At 26.0% G+C, this 10,951-nt stretch overlaps 1 long non-coding RNA gene across 1 annotated transcript in view; it reads right to left on the minus strand.

Annotated features, from left to right (window-relative positions):
* The window catches only part of LOC122270498 (uncharacterized), a 15,589-nt gene extending 4,741 nt beyond the window's left edge, over positions 1-10,848 (minus strand). Inside the window, exons 1-7 of the long non-coding RNA XR_011637320.1 lie at positions 10,835-10,848; positions 10,317-10,337; positions 9,774-9,791; positions 7,284-7,298; positions 4,293-4,352; positions 3,135-3,173; positions 97-111 (exon numbers count right to left, since the gene is read on the minus strand). This is a non-coding gene — a long non-coding RNA (uncharacterized lncRNA). The remainder of the gene's footprint in view (positions 1-96; positions 112-3,134; positions 3,174-4,292; positions 4,353-7,283; positions 7,299-9,773; positions 9,792-10,316; positions 10,338-10,834) is intronic.
* Positions 10,849-10,951: the final 103 nt, after the last annotated feature.

The raw sequence follows: 10,951 nt of genomic DNA on the forward strand, positions 1-10,951 counted from the left end.
TATATATATATAAATATATAAGCATATAGATAGATTTATTTTATATATATACATAAATTTGTAAACATTAATATTAAAAGAGCATTATAAACTCACCTGTAACTACACCCTCTAAATCAAAAATAAAATTTGTATCAGAAATTTATTATATGCACAGTTAAGTGCATGCATACAATGAACATACAATAAACTTTTTCACAATTGTCTGTAACTAAAATATTTTAACACTAACTGTAATGTAGACTAAATTTATTGTGAATATTTATTAAGAAATTCTATTCTTGTTATTTTATTTCTAATATAAATTTTTGTTATTTTATTTCTAATATAAATTCTTGTTATTTTATTTCTTTAAAATTGAAAGTAAACACACTAGCTCTCCCGAATTGTTTTTATTTTATTTTAAGAAAGGCTCTAAAAACTCACCTTTAGCATGCAGATATTATTACTTTTCATGCATTATTTCTAACTATTTACTTATTTTTTTCTTTCAAGAAATTTAAATTATGAAGTTTCTTTTAAAAATATACCTTTTTTATTTTTTTTCAAAGTCATTTCAAACACTCTGCCTTGTTATGGAAAGAAACTGATGTTCATTAATTATGTATAAATTATCGTATTTTCTGGTCAGAGACGGGTTGTAGCAAATGCATGTCAAATAACAATTTGAGATTCTCGAATAATCTTAGATTTAAACAATTTTTTTGATATTTTTTTTCCAATGCCCACCTGTGTTAACATCCGTAAATTCAAGCATTTACAGGCCAGTTTTTTTTGCTTCTCTTTCAGGGCACCATATTAGGTGGGCCAACATTGCTCCCACAGTAAGGACTAAGGACAAATAGTACAGGGAAGGAAAGAACATCCGTGCCTTGCCTGAGATTCGAACCCAGAACCTTTCTGGTGCAAAGGCAGTTCCCTAACCCCTACACAGGTCAGTCAGGCCTTTTATTGATATTGTTTCTCTATATTTTACGGGTTTTCATAGTTGGAAAATAATAATCCTGAAGTTGTAAGTTACCCATAGTTGGATAGAATAATCCCGACAAAATTTTCTTTTTCGAATTTTAAAATTCAGTTTATTTGAAATACATTTAATACAACACTGAGAAAAAAAATCTCCCGAAATTATGAGTATATGGTGAGACTTTCCATGTTTCTGGATTGAGAACACTATAAAGCTCGGTAATTTTTACTGAATCTCTTTGGTATCGCATTTTTTGGTCTTATTGTCAGACTTATGTTTTTTTAAAATTTTTTTAATCAGAAATTTTGTTATTATACAGGACCATAATTTAACATTTTTTTCTTCGTGAAATAAACAAAGCAGTTAAAAATTGTATTTTACTCTATAATATATAGAGAGCAATTTCTAGCTTTAAAATGTGATTTAACCAAAAAATTATTCCTCCTAAGATGGTTTTTAGCACATATTTTTAGAAATGCAGAAAAGGTATTAAAAATAAACTATGCGACTTCAAAATAATAGTTTAGATGAAATTTATGATGAGTTTAGAAGCAAAATTTATAAAAAGCAAGTACAACTTGATTTATCATTTTTGTTGTAGAAAAGATTAATAAATAGATGTTGTTGTAAGAAGAAATAAGAAATTAAATAATTATCAATTATACATTTTTTGTCTTGTGGGAATTTAATCTAAATTTTATTCTAATATAAGTTGTTTTATGATAATTTCATTAGAATTTTAGTTACTCATTAGCTTTTGATGCCATAAAAAGGAACTAAAAAGACTTTTTTAAAAAGAACTAGATCCAGTATTTTCAAACTTTGAAATTAATTATTTTTCATTTCATTTTAACCAAAATTCTAAATATATGATTTAAAGACGGCTAATATGAAACAGAGTATCCTGTATGCCTACAATTTATTATTGATATTTGTTTCAAACAAAATAAATTTCACAATAATCGATGTTTTATATGTAAAAATTCGTAATAAAATATGTAAAAATTATATGTATATCTTGCTGTGATAAATAACTAAAAAATTCAGGTCTTCAGCCGTCACTTTAATCACGTTGTAAGAGATAATATGGAAAGCTCCAAGAATGAGCAGTGATATTCCCTTTCATTCGAAATCTTAAATCTTGGATGCAAATTTCTGATTAGATCTTTTAGAATATGTATTATAACCCACTTTCAGAATATGTATTATTACCCACTTTCAGAATATGTATTATAATCCACTTTCAGAATATGTATTATAACCCAGTTTCAGAATATGTATTATAACCCACTTTCAGAATATGTATTATAATCCACTTTCAGAATATGTATTATAACCCACTTTCAGAATATGTATTATAGCCATATTTATAACACATCTAGAAAATAAACAACAATGTTGGTCCCTCAGTGTAAAAATATGCTAAAAAATCATTATAAAGGAAAATTTTGTCTTCTGCTTTTAGAGAAAAAAAAAGAGAAAAATGTATCTCTAAAAATGATACACACGTAGGCGCATGACATATTAAGACATGGGCACGCACGTAAGTTCCAAAAGAAAGAAGGGGGAAGCGTTTAAATATCTTTATATTGATTTATATTAATATTAATTTCATGTGATCTAATTGCATGGAAATTTTATGTTAAAAAAACTGCAAGTCAAATACGATTGTTTTTTAGTTGCAAAAGCTCCAAAAGGAAAAAAAAGTTGTTTTCCTTACAAAAAATAATTGTAAACATGTTTAAACATTTTGAAAACGACCATTGAGTTTCTTATTTTCAGACATGAGAGTACGTGACTGAAAAAAAAATATATTTCTACTGAAGATAGTATTTTTAGTGCACTGATAAACTGAAAATCCGTGAGGAAAAAGCATATAAAAAGTTTGGTGTTCCCCAAATTTTTTAAAAGGTGAATTTTTTGAATAGTTTTTATAAAAGGGAAAAATATAGCCGAAAAAAAGATGTCAATGTCAAAAATATTTTCTACTTGAATATTTCTCGACCATTTAGCTACCATTTAGTTAAAAAGAGACAAAATTTAGTATTTTTTAATTCAATAGTTTTTTTGCAATGTGAGTAAAAAGCACATACAAGGAGTGTTTTCTAAATCATCGGTGGGAATGGAGGAGTTTTATTTTTAAATTTAGGTGTAATGTTTAACTTACTTTGACATTTTCCAGCTTTTCCACCTTTACCTCCTTTACCTGTATCAATGAAACAAAAATTATTATTAAATTTTTTTAAATCTTTTTAGGTAAATAGCAAACATCAACATACTCTTAACAAAATAAGTTTATTCTACAAATACTATCCAAATCTACAGTTCGTAACATATGGAAAAATAGGCAATTAACAATTTCTGCTCATGAAAAAAATTTAAATGGCAGAAAAAAGTTGAGAAAAGCAGATCACAAGGATATTGAAGAAGCATTACTGAAGTGGTTCAGCATTCAAAGAATCAAAGAAGCCACAATCCTCCAGTATCTGGATAAATGTCGATAAATTTGCTAAGCGATGTTATGAGATTACATTTATGTGCTCGAATGGCAGGTTAGACAAATTTAAAAAGTGGACTAACAGAAATTCAGGAAAAATTATCTGAGAGTCGGGAAATGTTTCCATATCTGATGTTGAGGACTGTTCAACAGCTAAAGATTACAATTTTTTTTTTCTTTTTGCACGCAGGACGAAGAGTAATAAAAAATAACAAATTTTTTGCTACTACATAACATTTTNATATCTTTTTTTTTTCATTGCACATACTTTAAGATAATGATTAAGGTGACAAATACCTTCTTTTCTGGCTGGCTGAATGTGTTAATCTGTTAAAATCTTTTAAATTCTAAATTTTATTTTTAATTCTTTTGATGATATCTGTATTAAAAATCTAGGTTAGATTGAAAATCACAATTGTTCTTAAATTCATTAAAATGCTTCGAAAAACTTCAAACGATATATTTTGGTTCATCTTGAAATGAGGTTCAGATGTAGACATTTTTTAAATGTTGGAACAAATTTTTAACATATTTATGATTTAAAATTAAAATATATAACGCATTGTGATATTTAAAATGAAAATTTTTAGGAATTTAAATAAATTTACTAAATTGTAATTTTTTTTTATAAATTATTCTAGAATATAACAGAATATACTCCAGAGGCAATTCTAACTTATATAGACGAAGAAATATTATTGTGACATGCAATAATAATTCGATGTGATAACTTCAATTGAAATTTGAATCATATTTATTAAAAAGGAAGTGATAAGTTTTGCTAAATATACGGTCAATTAAAAAAAAAATATATATATATATAAGTACCTGGTGATGGCCCTTTTGGACCACCAGGTCCTCCTTTTCCTCCCCCTCCTCCTCCTCCTGCTTCTTCAATACATGAAAAAGAAAACGTTTTTTAATTAAACAAGTAGTGCACGCATATTATATAAAACCGAATCACTAAAAATGTTTTAATCAGTGTCTAATTGTTTCAAAATATTTGTTGTTTTAATTTTTAAATTATTATCAGCATAATAAAGAAAAAGTACAGTAAAAATAGGGTCTTACACTGAAGTCCAAAAACAATTTCAAGGCAGACAAAACTGTTAAGAATAGTAGTTTGCTTAGAAAACAACCGGTATTCGGTAAAAAGTTGTACGGATTCCCAAAGTTGGTTTCAAAATGTAGTGTGAAAGTCAAAAGTAAAAGAAACTTAAAAATTATTTTATCCTAGGAAATGAATTATTGTTTCCAATTTATTTCGTTTCTGTCCTTGCTTTCTATGTATTTCGTTGCATTTATCTATCTAAAATATATTCGAGGAGATGTGCCTAATTTAGTGGTTCATGTATCAAAGATACTATGTTTATCCCAAATGCTGCATACAAATATCAAATATGCAATGTTAAACTATCTATACATTATGCATAAAACCGTTTTAATCAAATAATTAGTCATACATCATTTCACTATCACAATATCTAAGATTCTCACTACCTTTACATTTCTTTTAACAGAAAAAAACAATACTTTTATAAACTGTTGATTGAATTAATTACTCAATAATGTATAATCTTAAAGAAAAATGCTATGTCTTTAAAATTTAATTTATTTTAGCAAAAAAAAGAAATAAAAATTTATTAAGCTAGTGAAATAAATATTCCAAAAACATGTATTTATATAGAGGAAAACAGTATTTTTGAAAAATTCCTCAAATATGTTTCTTTCTGTCTTTTCAATTTCATGAATATTTTATTTTTATAATTTTAACAACTAAATCATGGAACTTGTACACATAAAATTCTTGGCAATCTTTTTTTTACGTTTAGTCAGCCGTATTTTTAGTAGTAGCCGTATTTAGCAATAACACGTATAAATTAGCCGTATTAATTTAGTAATAACACGTCACTTATTTTCATGTGATTTTTGAAGTCATTTCAGTGGGTATATCATATTACTCAATCGAAGCTGTAAACTTTAGGAGATTTCTATTTGCACTTTTTTATTCACATCTCAGGTAGTTTTTACTTTACATCTCATAATGATACAAGTTTGGCACGCTAATCTAATCGGTGTTTCTTGCGCGTTCCGTAATTCCTTTTCGAATCATTTTCCTCTAAATAAATTTTTTTTTAAATTTTTCTGACTTGTGACTACATTTATTATTTTCTTGCTATTTCTGTTTTAATTTGTTAAAATTACATAACTTAGTTCTGTGTTAATAAAATCGGTGTTGATTTCGTTGTAGAACTTTTAAATATGGTATTGTCAGTAGATTTATTAAATTTTACTGAAAACAGTAGTATGTGTGGTATCAAATCTGTTTTATAGCTCTTTTTTTTAAACAATTCTCACGTTCGGATACCATACAGCCTCACTGTGGGTATGAAAATTTATGTTTTCATGCAAAGTTTTTTATTTTATTAGAAAAATACTTCTACTCTATTTACATCTATTCTATTTACATCGACTTTATACTAGGTAAAGAATTTTGAAGGAGTCAACAGAATTTTGATGGATATAGAAACATCATGCTTCAGAATCGAATCATGTAGCATATGCCATATGTTAATTCTTGTTTTACCTTAGATCAAATGAACTCTTCATTTTAACATCGCCTGCGTGTGTTTTATGAGAAAAACAGTCTAATACTGGCATTTTGAAAAAGAGCTAGGAATCTGAGTTAAAAATCATTTCCTATGTTATGTAAAATATGTCTTATTTATAGCCATGAATATAATTACTATAAAATAATTTTTCCTGTATAATTACGTTACGATATATACATAATTGCATTAAGATATATTACTTTTCACTAAGATTTCTGTATAGTTACACTAATAATAGCAATTAGAGACCAAGTTAATAAAAAAGTATTGTCACGAAAAATTATATAAATTTTGCGGATAAATTTTTATTTGAAGAAAGTTTATCCTAAATGCTTAAACATTTAATGAAATAATATGTGCTAATTTGATCTAATGTGCGAAAATATTCTGTTTGCTTAATTGATTCAAACCAAACTGCGAATATTTTTTTAATCAAATCATTTATATTAAAGTCACTTTTCACAAAACCATTTACAATTTATACTATATTAATCAAATCACCTATATTATCACTTATATCAAATCAAAAATCCCTACAACTAATTAAACATCTTGTCTTTCCTAACTACAAATCTCCAAGTTTTATTTTTCTTAGTTTTCCTTTTACAATTCATGAATTTGAATTTAAGATCCTGAACTTATTCTCGCCATCGTTTCTGAGGTCTTCCAACATTTCCGCATCCTGCTAAGTTTTCCAAAAAATCATTGTTCGTGCCTCTATATTTGTCATTTCTTCTCACGTTTCCTGACTACTGTAGCCTTTATGGTATTTATCTTTATATAACTGCACAGTATATTAATTTCTTAAAATTCAGAAATCATCATTACTGATATATTTCTGTGACTGATATTTTTCTTCATATTGAATGGTATTCTGGGGTTCACTTCCATTAACAACGGCCTCAAAATGGTTAGGTAATTTTCTTTTGTTTCTGAAATTAGTTTTGATATATTAAATATGTTCTCAATATTTTCCGTAGCAGAAATTTTGATTTTTTTGATTTCCCCTTCTTTCATATACTGGTCGAAATCATTAATTTAAGAGATATTTCTGATATTCATTTTTTTTCTGTTCGTATGATATTCTTGAAAGTAAGGATAAATCAGAAAAATAAGGAAAAAATTTTAAAAATTTTTTGAAGTATCAATAAAAAAATAAGACAGTTAAAAAATTATGGAAAAAATCGTTAAAAAATATTTTACTTACGTCCACCATTTCCAGCTAAAAATTTTCAAGGAAAAAAACCTTTATTTATGAAATTAGAATTGATTAAAAAGTTACGAAACCATTATTTTTATTATGTAACTACAATTATAATTTTTTGGACCCATTTTGCTGTAATTTTTCGTTTTATGTATAAAACTACCCTTAAAAAGGTGTTTTTTGGCAGGGAATTTTTTTATTTTAAACTATTATTTCTTTATATTATATTATTTTGCTTAATAATAGTGATTTAAAATTTTTATAAATGCATATTTTTTTATACAATGTGTCTTAAAAATACTAAAATTTGAGCTGGATAAGACTGAACTTTGTCTGAGATACAACTAGTAAAAAAATTATTTATAATATCATGGTTTGGAAAAGTATTATGTAAATAAAATGTATTGTTTATATTTTAAAACACCAATGAGGAATATGCTTAATTTATTTTATTGTATTTCATTCCAGAAATTACTAATTTTTCTTAAATCATGCATTAGTCGCGAAAATAGTGAAAAATTTAAAAATGTTTTTTATAATGTTTATTAGTTGATATTTTACTTCGAAATATTATATTTAATATGTTTAGTAACAGTATAGCTTTCCATGAAACGAATAATATAGGGGAGACGGGGGCTAGTGTCAACACAAATTTGTTGTTGCGTGTTTCTTGCGAATTTGTCAACAAAAAAAAACTTATTAAGTATAATTTTTAACTTATGAGGTTTTCTTTTTATCAATAATTTGGATGTTTTATTTCATTCTTGTTTATATTTTAGCTTAAGAAGTTTCTATAAAAGTTTCGAATGAAATGTTTTTTTCTTCTTCAAAAACGGGTCCTCTACATGTTTTGCCCCTCTCTGTATGAACATTCTTGTTATTTTGTTTTGTTGTCATTTGGTAAAACTCAGAAATCATCTAAATACTAAATGAAATTAATGTCAATCCAAGCCGTATTGGAGAACAGGCGTTGACATACATTAATTAAAGTACCATTTTCAAATGGATCATTTCAATATGCTAAGAGAGACATTTTAAACACAAATAAATGCATTGGAAATCTATTATTTATTTCAGTTCAGTTGATAATTATTTCCTTTTTTTTATTTTATCAAAAATATGAAATTTCAACTTAAAATATACATAGAGATGCAGTCCGAAGTTAAAGTTTGGTATCTATTTTTTTCATAAAATTTTTAAAAAAATTTTCCCCAGAAAAATGATAGATTCCCGATCAAAATATATCCATCTTTTCTTGTCTTAAGAATTGACATCCTAATCTCCAGATCTAAAAGCAACTTTACCAACATAATGTACCTGTTTTTTCTTGAAAAAAAGGCACAAAATTGTTAACTTTTATATTCAATATGAAGTTTAAATCTATTTATATCGATTTGATATCATAATGAGTAAAAAATTAAATTAAAAAAATAAAGTTGCTAAAATTCCCTTGGAGCATGTCCCTACTAGCCTCATGAAGACACATATTTTTTTTTAGACTTAATGCTGATTATTAAGAATTATACAGTGTAAATGCTTCAAAATTTAAACCTTCAGTTTTAATTTTGAAAACAAAATAGGTTAAGAAAAAATTTGAAAGTTACTTTTGCACCTCAAAAACCTTTTTTTTACAAATTTCTACTAAAGTATTCACAGTGTGCTTATAAATCTGCACATGGAACTGCACACCCACCAGTGTCGCTAATTTAAGATATTTCACACAAGAAATTCTATAAAAAATAAAAAGAGTTATTCAAGATGTCAACTTTTGCACACTAGCTTCCCCCATTCTAACCCTAGCCTAAGAAGAAGTGAAAAATGATGACTAATTCCTTACAATGCAAACAACATCAATACAATACCTAATGCTCAGTTCTCACTCTAAAAGAAAAATACTTATTATAAAAAACTTATTATAAAAATAAATATATTTTGCATGTAACTTAAAAGTCTTCTAGACAATATACATAATGAGTATTTTAGTTAACTAATATGCGACTTCCCTTTTGTTGATGAATGATGTAGAGAAATGAACTAAATGTAATCTTAAACACAAATAGAGATTGTTTAAAGATGGCAGTGTAAGAGATGAAACCATTCATCAGCCGTTGTGCGAAGCATGGATGACATTTGAAAGAAATATGTTTGAGCGTTTTAGTATTTCAGAGAAAAATATTACTTTTAGGGAAATAAAGTGTATATAGTTTTGTGATATATATAACTGTCATTTCGTAAAATAAAATCGATAAATAACCATGGTCTATATTTAATACAATTTGATTACAATAATATTGAATATCATCATAAGTGTTATGCCTTAGCTGTAAAAAGAGTGCCTCATATTTTTTAGGACACTAATTTTGTCCCTTTTAATTATCAGGAATTAATTTTTGTTTGGACGCATATATTACCAGGAAATAAAATTGTTAAACATGAAAATAATATTTTCTGTACTATAAATACGAATTGAATTGTTTAACATGAACTTACTACGTATTCTGTAGTGATGCACTGAAAATAAGAAATTTTAACATAAACAAATGCATTATTCAAAAACAAAATGTACACATATTTTTCATTTCTTTAAAAAGATATTCTCTTTTTAATTAAACTAGAAAAAATCATTATCTTTAAATTTTATTACGTAAAACTTAATAAGTGCAAGTAAATAAATGCTATTAAAAATCGTTAAAACTGCATTTAAAATGACAAATTATATTACTAACTTAAATAAAATAATCATTTTTGTCTCATTTTCCTTCCTGATATTCATGATATGTCTTTTCTACAGAAGAAAAACGATCATATATCTCTTGTACCTACATTATCTACATCTGCGATCTCATATATTATTGTTCTTCATCAAATAAGCTTTCGAACAAAGAGAAATATCCTTTGTTCATTCTTTTTTATTATATGCGACTCAAAAAATACTTTCATAATGTGTTTATATTTTTTATAGTCAATAAACTGGTAAGCAAATTTTTTATATTTCACTTTACTATTGCAACAGAAAAAAATGCGCCATGAACTTACCATGCGTAACGAATTTCCCAGCTAAAATAAGAAATATGTATTTAGTTCAATATACATTATATCTAAATGGAAGATTTATTGTTAGTATTTTGGACAACTTTTTTTAAAAAAAATGCGTGCAACCTAATATATCATTTAAATTCTACGCATAACTTACGAGCTACTTTTTAGTTTATTTTTTACTCGTAATAAATTGAAAAATAAATTAGATTTAGAATTTTTAAAAGAAAAAAAAATGCAGTAATGTTTCGTAAATTTTCGATTTTTCTTAAACTCTCTCCTTTTCTAATATGCCTTCCGTTTTCTAATCTATATCTTAAGTCTGTATTATCTATAAAAAAGCAGGAATTTGAGCATGAAATCATATGCCAATGCCGATAATAACCATTGCGTACATCACATTTCATGTTCAAACTTTCTGCTAAATAATTTAAATTAAACTTGTTAAAAGTTTGATAATGGGGTTAGAAAATTTCAATTACAACTTTCAAAATAAAAGTAAATTAAAATAGACTCACTGACTCTGTGAACTGAAATATAAAATTTAGAATAAATAAAATACAAGGTACTTTAAGACTTAAAATGGCATTTTGAAGTAACTTTTAATAATACAGTTGCAAACATATATATATATA

Source organism: Parasteatoda tepidariorum, chromosome 7 (genome assembly GCF_043381705.1).
Source record: "Parasteatoda tepidariorum isolate YZ-2023 chromosome 7, CAS_Ptep_4.0, whole genome shotgun sequence".
In the NCBI taxonomy this organism is placed as follows: domain Eukaryota; kingdom Metazoa; phylum Arthropoda; class Arachnida; order Araneae; family Theridiidae; genus Parasteatoda; species Parasteatoda tepidariorum.